Source organism: Cnephaeus nilssonii (assembly GCF_951640355.1).
Source record: "Cnephaeus nilssonii genome assembly, chromosome: 16".
In the NCBI taxonomy this organism is placed as follows: Eukaryota; Metazoa; Chordata; class Mammalia; order Chiroptera; family Vespertilionidae; genus Cnephaeus; species Cnephaeus nilssonii.
Genome location: NC_137087.1, coordinates 27,606,160 through 27,619,500, shown reverse-complemented (window position 1 = coordinate 27,619,500; position 13,341 = coordinate 27,606,160). Strand labels below are relative to the sequence as shown.

The 13,341-nt window shown below is 38.8% G+C and overlaps 1 protein-coding gene across 1 annotated transcript in view; it reads right to left on the bottom strand.

The window, feature by feature from the left end:
- Positions 1 to 2,207, bottom strand: part of RHOBTB1 (Rho related BTB domain containing 1) — a 114,463-nt gene extending 112,256 nt beyond the window's left edge. Inside the window, exon 1 of the mRNA XM_079793637.1 lies at positions 2,164 to 2,207. The gene's annotated coding sequence lies outside the window, so the exon portion shown is untranslated. The remainder of the gene's footprint in view (positions 1 to 2,163) is intronic.
- Between the last annotated feature and the right edge of the window lie 11,134 nt (positions 2,208 to 13,341).

Here is a 13,341-nt window from a genome sequence, read left to right as displayed (position 1 = left end):
GGAGTTTAAACCAAGGCTAGAGAAAGGAAATAAGAGGCCCAGAGGGTTTAAGGGACTTATCGAAGGTCAAACGGCCAGTTAGTTAATGATAGAACTCTTCCACACTTCAGTCCAGAATGTGAATCTTTAGGGATCACAGTGTAACAGGACGTGCCAGAATGCCTTGGTTCAAATCCTGACTCTGACTCATAAACTGCTTGTTCCTGGGCAGCAAATCTTCTTTAAGAGTCTGTTTCCTCTGTGTGAAACATGGATGACATCGACTGCATTTGACTGTTACGGGGATTAAATAAGATAACGTGGCACAGTGCCTGGTATATTAGAGCTGCCAGATAAATGCAAGCTCCTTTGATTTTTCACCTAGTGCACTTTCACCCAAACCAAGCTGCTGGAACATGAGTTGAGCAGAGGTTAAGTTACTTGGGTAAAGGGAGGGGTGGCAGAGGAGAAGTTCTGGAATACAAGGCTGGGGCCTATTTAGCAGCTGCCCATCTGATTGGAGGAAATGAGAAGGCCACCTAAAGTGGGAAGCTGTCGAGGGAAAGAGTTCCAACTTCATTATTTTGCCCACAGCTTAATCTACTAGTGGTGAATGTAGGGTTGCTTTCATAAAACAGAAAAGATTAGCCATACCAATGTTCACACTTACATTATCATATAAGAAACAGGTTTTACTCTAGGAGACCAATAAACAAAAGAATGACATAATTTATTATTAAATATATGCAAAGAAAAAAATGTGTTGTTAACATGTCACTCAGTCCAATGGGAACAAACTAATTCAGTTATCTGCAGGCTATTAAAATGATTGCTGGTGTTAAAGATGCTAAAAAAGCAAGCCCATGATATTGAAAGATTGAATAATTTATCCAAGTAACTATGAGGATTTTCTTCATTGTCTATGAACAAAACCACAGATTAAACTCCAGCCTTAAAATACCAAGAGGTGTATTTCATGGAATAAAGCAGACAGCTAAAAGGCTAGGCTATTCCTCAAAACCTGTTTGCCCTCCCTGTAGACTAACCCAAAACATAATGGAATACTTATGGTTCAGGCACACACAACTAGGGCTGAATATTTCTTAGTTTTAGAAGTTCACTGGATCCCTTTCCCCCCAACCATAAGGTAAATGCTATTCCATATATAGCTTTTTGAAATGCTGCTTACTTTATGATTCTCTGCCGATGGTGCCTTATGGGAGAAATTTTATTTCAAAGTTTCATAGGATACGAATTGAACTCATTATTTTATTCCAAACTCATTGTTTAATTGACAGGAAACATGCATTCTAAATCATCTTGTATGCATGGCAGAAACAGCTACATAAATTTAACAATGGGTGGATTATTACTAATTAGCATATTTATGGAATTTTATATTTGGGAAACATTTTACAAATCTTTTATTAGTTAATGCTTACATTTCAGAGTGAGTCTGGCAGGTGGGTCTAAACAATGCTTTGGGTCTTAAATTGCCAGTACATGAAAACTTGAGTAGGGAAAAAAATCTGTAGCATTCCTCCTTGCTCCTATACTTGCCTAGAAGCACATTTCTGAAATCTTTTTCCTCTCCCTGGAGAACAAGGCGTGAGGCCTGGGGAGTGGGTCACACCCACCTGAAACATTGATAATAAAAGGGAATATAGTGGGTTCTGCCCCAGGTTAGGTGGCCTACACCAGAGGAAACCTCACACGACACCCAGGTTTCGCGATGGGATTCCCAATAGAGACACATCCTAGGAACATAGACTCTAAGGAGCACAGAAAGAAGCAGTCAGTTTTTCTAAAACTACAAAGTAAACTTAGTTTTCAAGTCTAATGCTGCCACACTTGCTGAATTAAATATCTAAAGACCATCACTGGTTATTCTCCTAAAATGCATGCATGTATAGTTAAAAAAAGAAAACCTAATGCAAACTAAGAGAGTTTGTATCCCCCCCCCTCTTTATTTGAAAATTCACAAGTTTTAAAGACTAAGCTTCCTTGAACACCCACCTCCAGCTTTTACAGTCCTCCAATATACCCCTCTTCCAGATACCAGAAGGTATTGGAGAGCAGGGCAAAGAAAGCCTGTGTGGACCAAAGTCTCAGTCTTGACCCAAACCTTTCTACAGTCTGGGGTTTTCAGAGCTAACAAGCCAAGAAAAATTCATTACACCTCACCTGAGGGCTGGACCTGAGGAGCCACAAATGCTGCTTCTCTTTCTCAAGATCCCAGCCTGGATGTGTTCTGCCCAGATTCTAATCTCTTCTGATGGACAGCTAGCTACTCTATCTCTCAGGCCCCTCCTCTCTCCCTCTCTCTCTCTCTCTCTCTCTCTCTCTCTCTCTCTCTCTCTCTCTCTGTGTGTGTGTTACAGAGAGAGAATGAATATGATGAATATGGATAAATATGTATGTTTTGGACAGTTAGATAGGGTGCAGAAAACACCTAAAGTATTTTGGAACCAAGCCCCTCCGGGGCCCTGTGCTTTCTCAGAGCAGCAGGGCAGCTGCAGGAGGCCACGGCAAGGTAACTAAGTCCCCTCCCTTTCAGGGGGGCAAAGGGATTCTCCATGCTCTCGTATCTCCTGAGTCTATGAATATGGGGTAGGGGTGGAGGTGTGCAGAAAAGACCCAACATAATCCCGCCCACCCAGGCTCTCCCTCTCCCCACCCAAGCCCAGACTCTACCTGGGGACACTGGCGGCTCAGCAGCAGCTTGCGGTCTGCCTAGCTGCAGGGCTGGTGTGGTGCGGACTGTGTAAAGCCACAGGGGAGAGCGGCCAACCCAGCCACCAACCCCGCCCCACCAACGCCTCCCTCTACCACTCGCCCCCCTCCCACCACGCCTCTCCGTCCTCCCCACCCTCCTTATTCCCTGCAAACTCTTGGTCACCTAACTCCACCTGGCTGCCTCCCTGAGGGCAGAGGCTGTGGGTCCCTCCCCACCCTCATAGCCTGCTCAGGAGCCATCTGGGCTGGCCACTGGAGCCAAAGCCTGTCCCGGAGCCCTGGCTGCTTCCCACACACACATAGCTATCACCCCATTTACACAGGCCTCTTTCCAGGGACTCCCAGCCTTTGTGGGCCCAAGTGACCCCATGCTTCTCCACACAGGGCCAGAGGGACTACACCCCATTATCAGTGTCTCCACAACCCACCTCTGGGACTGGTGGAGCATCAGGAGGGGTGAGGTCCTTTCTACAAATGGAGGCAAAGTCTGGTACAGTTTCTGGTGGTATCAAGGGTCAGCCTTTTCTTTTAGGAACATTCTCTAGCCAAGAGATGGAAACTCAAGCGATTCTATCTGCAAGGCATCACAAACCACGCATAGCTCAGTGTCATCTTGAATAGTTTACATAAAGACTCTTCATCAAGTACTGCAGCCTTTTGCCTGTTCACCTGTCAAAGCCCCAGCCGAGTGACACTGCAGTGAAACTTACATATTTTTTTAATAAAAATAATGCTAGAAACCAGTTAGCTCTATTCCAAAGTCTACATTTGGTCACATCTGATTAACCCAGTGAGCAGGATTACCTAGGCCAGTCACTACTTGGCACCTCCATATCTTTAGACCTATCGATTTCTTCCTTTTTCCTTTTCATTTTCCTAGAAATGTGAAGGAGAGGTGAAAATGGCAGTCTGCAATCATTGAAAATAAGATTCAAAAAATTATCTCTAGACCCACTCTTCAGTTTTATCATTTTGCTTGAGATTGAATAATGGAGAGCCAGTGGTAACTGTTATTTTTAGCAAAATAATACTTTTCTAAGAATTACTAAATAGTTTAAATATATAATATGGTTATGATGTCTGACCAGGGTAACACTCTACAGAGCAATGTGTTAACCAGCTGATATGTCCAGAGACACATTTCCTTGGAATAAAACTAGTTGTGTCTTTCCCTGGCCTATGTTACCCAATTGATTGAGTGTCATCCCATGCACCAAAAGGTCACTGGTTCGATTTTTGGTCAGGGCACATGCCAGGGTTGTGGGCATGATCCCAGTAGGAGATGTGCAGGAGGCAGCCGATCGATGCTTCTCTTTCACATCAATTTTTCTATTTCTCTCTCCCTTTCCCTTCTTCTCTTTTCTAAAATACCATTAAAAACTTTAAAAATTGAGTTTAATCATATAAAAGGATAAACTTAAAAAATATAGAATCTTTATAGTTCTATCTACTATCTAATGCAGATATTCACCTTTTAGTATCCTTATTTCCTTCAGTTGTTTCTAGTAAGATATAATCTTAAGACTGCTCAAAGCTTTGGGCATTTATTCATTCTTTAAAGCAGTGATTTTCAAGCGGTGTGTTGCAAGTATTTTTAAAACGTAATATCTGACTATTTAGTCAGGGGCACTGACCTCTTTCCCTTAGATTGTTAAATAAAAAGATGATAGCAGCCAACACAACAATAGCCATCTGGTATGAATGAATCAAAATTATACCTATTTTTGTCAGATTGGCAAAAATATATTTTTTGATGTGCCACAGAATTTTAATAATTAGTTTATGTGTGTCATGAGATGAAAAAGGTTGAAAATCACTGCTTTAAAATATTTAATGAGAGCTCAAAAGGTGCCTGGCATTGAGCTTGGTGCAGGTGATATAAGCGTAGACTAGAGTCCAGCAGTCTCCAACCTTTCAGACCTCACGGACCACCAGTGGTCTGCAGACCAACAGTTGGCGACCGCTGGACTAGACAGATGGATACAAGCTAGACCTTCTAGGAGCTTGTATTCTAATGGGGGAGGGGGTGGAAGGAGAGCTGCTAAATAGGCCAGTGCAAACCTGATTAATTGCACCTGAAAAGTGTTATTTGGAAGCATGGAGTGCTAGGAGAGGGAGGACACACTCTAAGTTTGGTGACTTTTAGATTCCTTTTTTGTTTTGAACTCAAGAATGATGTTGATGCTACAGAGCTTTCCCCCCCTATCTTTTCTTTCAGATCTCATATCCAGTATATCAGGTAATCCTGATAACTCTACCTTCCAAAGGGGTTTGAAATCTGACCTCCTCCACTACCACTCTTTCAAACCAGCACCACCTATTGGTGTTTATGAAAAACTTGTCATGTTCTCAATCTTGCCCCTGTGTTCTATTGTCCATGTAGACTTTAGGGTGACCCTTTGAAAGTATAGGTGTTAGCTCATGTCAGTCTTCTACTCAAAAACCACCCAGTGGCTTCCCATTGTGACAACATGAACTTGACCCTAGTCCCCAAGGCCTTACTTCCTGCCATATCACTTCTCTTATTTTCTTCTCTCCATCATACCCTGTCACAGCCTCTCTGGCTCTTGTGGCCTTTCTGCTGCTGTTGTTGTTTTTCCAAGGATCATGCTACTGCCTATTCTTTGAGCCTGGACTTTCTTCTTTTAAATATGTAGAGGCTTGCTCATCAGTTACGTCAGATATTTACTCTTTTGTCCTCTTTTCAGAGTGTCTGTATTTGACCACCTATTCTAAATTAGCCCCTTCTCTGAACCCTCTCATTCTCTGTCTCTTTAATCTACTTAAGTTTTCCTTTTAATATATATGTATGTATATGTGTGCATGTACACACACATACACACACACACAAAAACCCTACAAAAAACATACTGTCTGCAGTCTCTCCTCTAGAATGAGAACAGCAACTTGGTTATAGTGCCAGGCACACAGAGGGAACTCAATATTTGCTGAAAGAAAGCATATAAATTATGTTATGGACTGAATGTTTGTTTTCCCAAAATTTTTATGTTGAAGCTCTAACCCTCAATGTGACCTGTATTTGGAAATAGGGTCTTTATGGAAGTAATTAAGGTTAAAAGAAGTTATAATTTAGGGCCCTAATCTGATAGGATTAGTGTCCTTATAAGAAGAGACACTAGTGAGCTCATGAGCTCACTTCAGTAGTGAGGAAAGGCATGAGAGCACTCAGTGAGAAGGCACAGCTGTCTGTAAGCCAGGAAGAGAGCTCTCCAGAAACTGAATCTGTCAGCACCTTGATCTTGGACTTCCCAATTTATAGAACTGAGAGAATTAAATTTCTATTGTTTAAGCCATCCCACCTTTGGTATTTTATGGCAGCCCAAGCTGACTACCGTAAGATAAAGAAAAAGTGTAGGTGCAATCTAGGCTGATACAGTATGGCTAATCATTTCAAGATCACTAATGCATGGAATGCTATGATGGTGTGACCTGTTAACCAATGAGCAAACTTTGCAGAACCTCCCAGAATAACCGAGGCTTGAAGATTAATCATATATGGACCTGAGAATGGAATGAGTGTTCACCTTTACAGCTTTGTTATTGTTATTCTGACTTCATGATTGAAGCTCAGCGAAGAAAGAATACTCCAGTCACCATGGTGAAAAATGCTGTTTCAAGAGAGCTCAGCCTTTAAACTCCATAAAAGTTCCCTTTTCAGCTGGAGGACTAGTATGCTGATGGCCCATTGATATTCTAGCAAAGTATCAGATGCTTCAGATAACAGGCTCAATTACCTACCACAACTGTTTATACTCTTGATTTCCAAACTAGGCTGTGGGGATTTTCAAAGTAGGCTGCAGGGAATAAGCATTAGAACAGCATTTATGGAGAGTATTATGCTAAGTGAAATAAGCCAGGAAGAGAAAGACAAGTATCACATGTTCTCACTTATGTGGAATCTAATGAACAAAATAAATTGATGACCAAAACAGATCTAGAGACATAGAAGCATGGAACAAACTGAGGGATCTCAGAGGGAAGGGGGCAGAAGGGGCAGGAAGAGATTAACCAGAGAATTTATATGAATATATGCATAACCCATGGACACAGTCAATAGTGTGGTGAAGGCCTGGAGGGTGGGGGCAGGGTGGGGTGGAGAGGGTCAATGGGGAAAAAAGGGGACATCTGTAATACTTTCAACAATAAGATAAATTTAAAAAAAATAATAAAATAACCCTAAGCTCTTGCAAATATATAATAAACAGACTGTTACTGGCACCCTCATTTACCCATAGGTCAGTTGTTCTCCTGTCCTCCTTTGCAGAGGTGTCTTGAGAAATATTGGGTGATTCACAACATGGAGGGGCTAACATGGTTAATTGGGTTAAAATAAACTTCTTTTTATTTCCGTTGTGTTGTGTCTTATTGATTTTATGTATGTTCATTAGGAATTAAGGGTTCTATTATCCAGTTTTAACCAAACCAGCAGTCACAAAATGGAAAAATAGCTTAAAAGGATTTTTGTAAAGAACATAATACTAACAATACAAGCATAAGCCAATAACAGGAAATTGGTGGAATTTAAGCTTTTGCTACTGTAGTAAGAATTGTTAGCCATATTGGGAGGTAACAATGCTGATGATCTATTTAATCCAGTCTTACAAGAAGTCAGCTTCTTCCCATTGAAATAAACATGTGAAATATAGGTTTATATCCACTTTTATTAACAATGAATCTTGCCTTAAGTGTATATTGTATTTTGAGATATAGGCTGATGATAAAATGAAGCATTGTGGCTATCAAGAAAATAAAATGATCCACTTCATCATTAAATTATTTTAAACAATTTTATTTATGCGTATGTTTCATAATATATAATGGTATGTGTAATATATTATCTGATTAATATATTAATAAAAGAATAAATATTGTGGATATATACCAAACATTTTTAACTGATGGAGGGTCCTATCAGAAAAGTTTGGAAACACTGATTTACGTAACTAGGGGTAAATAATTTATTGGAACCCCAAACCCTAGTCCTGAAAGATAAGAACAAATAAAACCAACTTCTTAATCAGAGAATACCTATTCAGGGTGCCAGCGCCTTTTTATATTTTTCTTTTCTCTTCAGTTTTGATAATTCCACAATTTCAAGGGAAAGAAGAAGAGAAGAAACATTTTTAATTTATTTTGCAAGGAGATTAAACTTGCCCCCCAAAATGAGTTTTGTGTTTACTTAGGGGTATTGGTTACCCTGTTATTCTAGTTTTGAATTACTACAGATCATGATAGTATGACTTTATATTCACCATCTTCTTTAAATAAGTTGACTTTTTTTCTTACAATGAAATGTATCCAGAGAACCTGACATTGAAGTAATATTAAAACACAAACTCTTCTCACTGCTCACACATAAGGAAGGTTTACTGTATTTCTTTTCAAGCTTTCATCAACACCCCGTATTCTAAAACATAGCATATTTATCTGCACGATGAATTTATGCATTTTTTATTCTTCCCCACCAACATTGTGTAACAATTGATATCAACCTATCTTTAGTAGAAGGACTAGCTGTTTAGTTTTATTTTCTTAGATGAATATAATCACACCATAACATTTGGTGGGTGAAGGGAGACTTTAATGCAATCCACAGTGTGAATGAAGAAGCTGAGGCACAGAATACCAAAGGCCTTGCCTGTGCTCACACCACTGGATCCTGGAAGAGCTGAGTTTAGACTCCAAATCTTTGACTCCTCATTCTGAGTATTTGCACTGTGATGTCCTACCTCAGAATGAGCTTGGAGAGAATGTTGTTTTTCTTTGGAAGTTTGAGCTAGAGAAAGTAGGGCACCTTTGGCTATGCCTCATGTATCCATACAAATATGTGTCAGGCAGCCCAGAGTGTTTGAATTTCCCAAAGAATTCTACCCCAAAGGGTGCCCATGAAGGAAAAGGGATCATTGTCTCCTAGAGATTTATTTTGAAATTAATAAAAGGTGAAAGGAAACCTTATAAATTATTTTATTTTTCTTCTTGGGGTGTGTGTGTGTGCCTCAGAATTTAATTTACCACAACTTACCACTAAGCCACTCCTGGTTACCATTTTCTCAATTAAAATGTTAACCTTCACAAAAAAATTATTTTTGTAATATGGTCCTATTGAAAAAGAAGATATCAGTAAGAGGCAGGCAGAGTGCTTTAAAATACTTGGTAGGGATTATTGGTTACTACTTAGCAATAATATCTAATAGTTTGGCAGAACATTTTCAAGGAAAGTGATGGAACTCTAATTTTCTGTGGTACATAAAATAGGACCAAATAAAATAGTGAAGACTGTATTGTGAAGATAATCTGGTTGCCCAGATGGCCTTTCCTTAGTTACAGCTTTTATGGTTCTTGAAATGTGTGTGTTCTTTATTCTTTTATGAGAAAATAAAGATTTTCTTTTTCTCAGGGGCATGAAGTTACCCTGCAGTTTAGTTGTTAAAATGCACTGAATATTTTTTCTTTGTTACTTCTAAAGACACTATTTTTTCTGGAATGCACTTGGTTCCTGTATTTTCTCCCTACATTTGAATTTCTGGCTCTAGATTCCATATTTTGAACTTGTTAGTTGCATTTTTCCTGATATTCCTGCTAAACTAGTTAATATGGCATGGATTTAAGGAAAAATTGCAACAATTTGATTTTAATCTTATCTTTCTAACTTTGATGTTTTACCTGCCCTGAACTTTGAAAGCTGCAGTAGGGTAGAATATTTCTGAAAGGAATTTGGAGATTTATCTGTATTGCCCGAAGATGTGACTTGTAAGTAATATAACCAAATTCTGTCCAAAGTTTTATTTGTTAATAACAAAGTCTCTGAATTGGTGAGGTTCACATTTTTACAGTACTATGCCCTCTGGGTTTTACTCCAAAAGAAAACATTGCATGATAAAGCCATCTTTGTAACGTCTGTCCAGATCAGGCGTCCTCAAACTAGGGCCCGCGGGCCACATGCGGGTGTTTTTGCCGTTTTGTTTTTTTACTTCAAAATAAGATATGTGCAGTGTGCATAGGAATTTGTTCATAGTTTTTTTAAAACTGTAGTCCGGCCCTCCAACGGTCTGAGGGATAGTGAACTGGCCCCCTGTTTAAAAAGTTTGAGGACCCCTGGGCCAGATGGATATTGCACAAGTGGCACCATCTATTTTCCTTCCATAAAAGAAGACAAGTCCTTGATTACAAGGATTCTGTTCATTCCTCTTTCTCAATATGCAGTGCTTAATAAAATTATTTTATGGATTGTAATGTGCTCATTTTCCACAGATAGCATGCTTTGTGAGTAGAAACTGTACAGCCTGGGATTTATTGCAGGGGCTATCTTGAATTCTGAAACCATGATTTCAGATTACTAACATGAGAGAGGACATTTCACCTTGGGAGAATATTCTTAGCCTGAAGAGATGGCACCCATAAATATTACTAAATTTTAGGAAATTAAAATCTTATTCTTCATCTCCCATGAACTCCATTGGTTTTTTTTTTGCAATAGAACTGATTGCTGAAAGTACAGAATATCCATTTCCTTTTAGGGTTTTGTGCCTTGACCTTTTGGGATACCTTGTGCATTTATATCTTTCTAGTCTCTCTTTGTACTCATTGTTTAAAATGATGCATTCTCTGTGCTTTAAAAAAGCTTTGTCATCATGTCAATTCCCTCCTCAAAATGTGGCACTCATTACACCTAGAATTAACCTGTAATTCTTAGCAATGACAACAAGGCCCTGTAGGACTTGACTTTGCCTACCTTTTTCATCTCCTACAAATCTTCCCCTGGGTCACTACGCTCAGTGACATTAGATGATTTTTCATTTTTTGAGGACAGAACACTCATTCCTGACCTTGTACCTGTGAACTTGTAATTCCCTCATTCTGGAATTTTCCTAGTCCAGATTTTCAAATGAGTGGCTTCTTCTCAATATGTCTTTCTTCATCAGCCATCTAATGCTGCCACCTACTCTTCTAGTCCTTCATCACTTTAACCTGTTTTTTCCTTCATAGCATTTGTCAAATTCAGAAATGATATTATTTAGTTACATGTTTATGTCATGATCTCCATTGGAATGCATTTGCTATGAAATTAGGGACCCTGTCTGTATTATTCACACCTGTATATCCATGATTTAGCATAGAATGCAGAACAGAGTAGGTGTTCAGTAAATATTTATTTTTAAGTTAAAAATGGAGGTAGCGACAGTATAATCAGAGTTAAAAGCATAGGATCGAGATCAGTGATTAAATCCTGGCCTCTTGCCATTTAACCTTTCTCAAGTTCTTTGGTTGCTTTAATCACAACATGGTGATAAAACTATTTATTAATTAAGGTCTATTGTGGCTATTAGTTGAGGTGATATATGCAAAGTGCCTAGCATGCCTAACACATGGCAATTGCTCACTGGTGGTTGTGATAGTTTTTCTTCAAGACTGGAAAGGAACAGGTTGGGCTGGAGGCCAAGTACATTCTGAATCCTGGGGGTATACCAGGGGTCAAAAGCCAGGAAGCAAATTCTTTGATCAAGTTCAAAAGCACAGACATTCAAAGTTCAGAGTTTGGGTAGAGTAGGTGAGGACAAGTAGCAAGGAAATAACAAAGGTAGGAGGACCAAGACAGTTGCTGCCAATGGATCAGAGAGTCCTGAGCAATGCTAGAAACTGGTTGTTTTCATAGCTGAAACTTATATTACTTTGTTGGTTAATATTTTAATATTTTTAGATATTATATGGATCTCATTCTAACTCATTAGAGAGAGCCCAGTTTTATTATTTTGTAAACTGTTCTCTTTAATATGTTTTATCCTTCCAATTTCATCCATAAACTTGAAGGCCAAATAAACCTAATTTGGTCACTTGATGGTAGTTGGTCCTAAGTTAAAAAATAAACAAGAAAATGAAGGGACAGTGTAGTAGTCATAAAAAAAAAGAGTAAAACTTTATTAGAATTCCTTTTAAATATTTATGACTTTGTTTTGCCGTGTTGGAATTACATATGGGTAGAGGGGTCAGGATGAAATAAGGTTTCTCCAGTGCTTGGGCCTCTAAAGGTTTTAATTCAGTCCTCTCTAGATATGTTTTAGAAAACAGGATTACGGATTTTAGATCTCACATGTCAGGTCCCAGGTCCAAATTTTCAGCCTCAAACCCTAAACAACTTTTCCTTAAATTAGAATCAAACAACTAAAAGCCAAACAAAAGCTACACAACCAAATCTTTTCTGGAAGGAGTATGTGTGGGAGGATGTTTTGAGTTTTAAATTTTTGAAAAATCTCGAAAGTAGAGAAAATTTGGAGAATTGAAAAAAAAGGTATTTTAATTCCTAATGTCATTTTAGAATATTCAAGATTTATATATATATTTTTGTGTGCATTTTTTATAGCCTAGTAGTAGTCTATTAAGCAAAGGATCTTAAGGATAATCAGTTGTTTTGGGTGTTTTTGGAGATAATAGTAGTTAAGATAAATTAGATTATTCTGTGGTAACAAACAACTCCAAACTCTCAGTGCCTTTTCACAGTGAAAGTTCCTTTCTCCCCTCATGTAGAAACCCAGTGGTTTTGGGTGACCTTCATGGCAGTTGTCCTTTATGAGGTGCATTGACAGTCCAGGCTCTTTTGATCGTGTGGCTCTGCAATCTCCTTTCAAGACCTCCCTGATTGTTGTAGTGCAGAAAGGGAAACCATATGGTCCTTTCCCTTCTCAGCATTAAGAAGTGATACTCATTTTTCCCACTTACATTTCATTGTCCAGAACTATTCACATGTCCCACCTTACTGCAAGTGCATTGGTAAGAAAGATTTTCCATATACCCTGGTAAAAATGAGGCACCAGATGTTAGTGTAGGCTACTATGTATATTATTCCCTGAAGTTGGACTTTTTTTAAGCAAAAGATTTGTCTCAGAGCTTAAAATTATTCCAAATGGGGCCTCGACATGTGTATAGGCTTATCACTGTAAAATTGGATTATTGGCTACTCAAGGATAATTGGTGATTCAAGGATTACTCAAGGATTACACTAAAAAATACATTCTTATGGCAGATGTGACATAGCCAAGTATATTTTCATAATGCCATCTTATTTCTGTTCTTTAGCTTCCTTTAGGAAATTGATTCTGTGTTTCCTATTTTGTCTAACCTCCCATTTTTGCAGTGGCTCTGAAAAGGATAGGAGATTTGAGTCATTCCAGTGTGTTGTGGTCCACTTGAAATGCTACCCTGAATTCAGAATAGAGTGTCATGAAACTCCCAGACAATTGGATTAAAACTTCTGAAATTAGTGATATTTAATCATTTTTAAACTTACAAAAGTAGCAATAGCTACTTTTATATGGTTCAACCTTATAATTAATAACTAGGATATTGACATTTCCCTTATTTTACCTATTTTTCTGGTATAGCCCTAATTTAGGTATTCTAATAGAATATTTTTTTTCTTATTGATTAAAGTATTACATATGTGTCCTTATGCCCCCATTACCTCCCACCACCCTGCCCTCGTGCCCCTCACTTCCCTAGTGTCTGTGTCCATTGGTTAGGCTTATATGCATGCATACAAGTCCTTTGGTTGATCTCTCTCCCTCCCCCTTCCCCTCCCCTGACTTCCCTCAGAGGTTTGATGGTCTGATT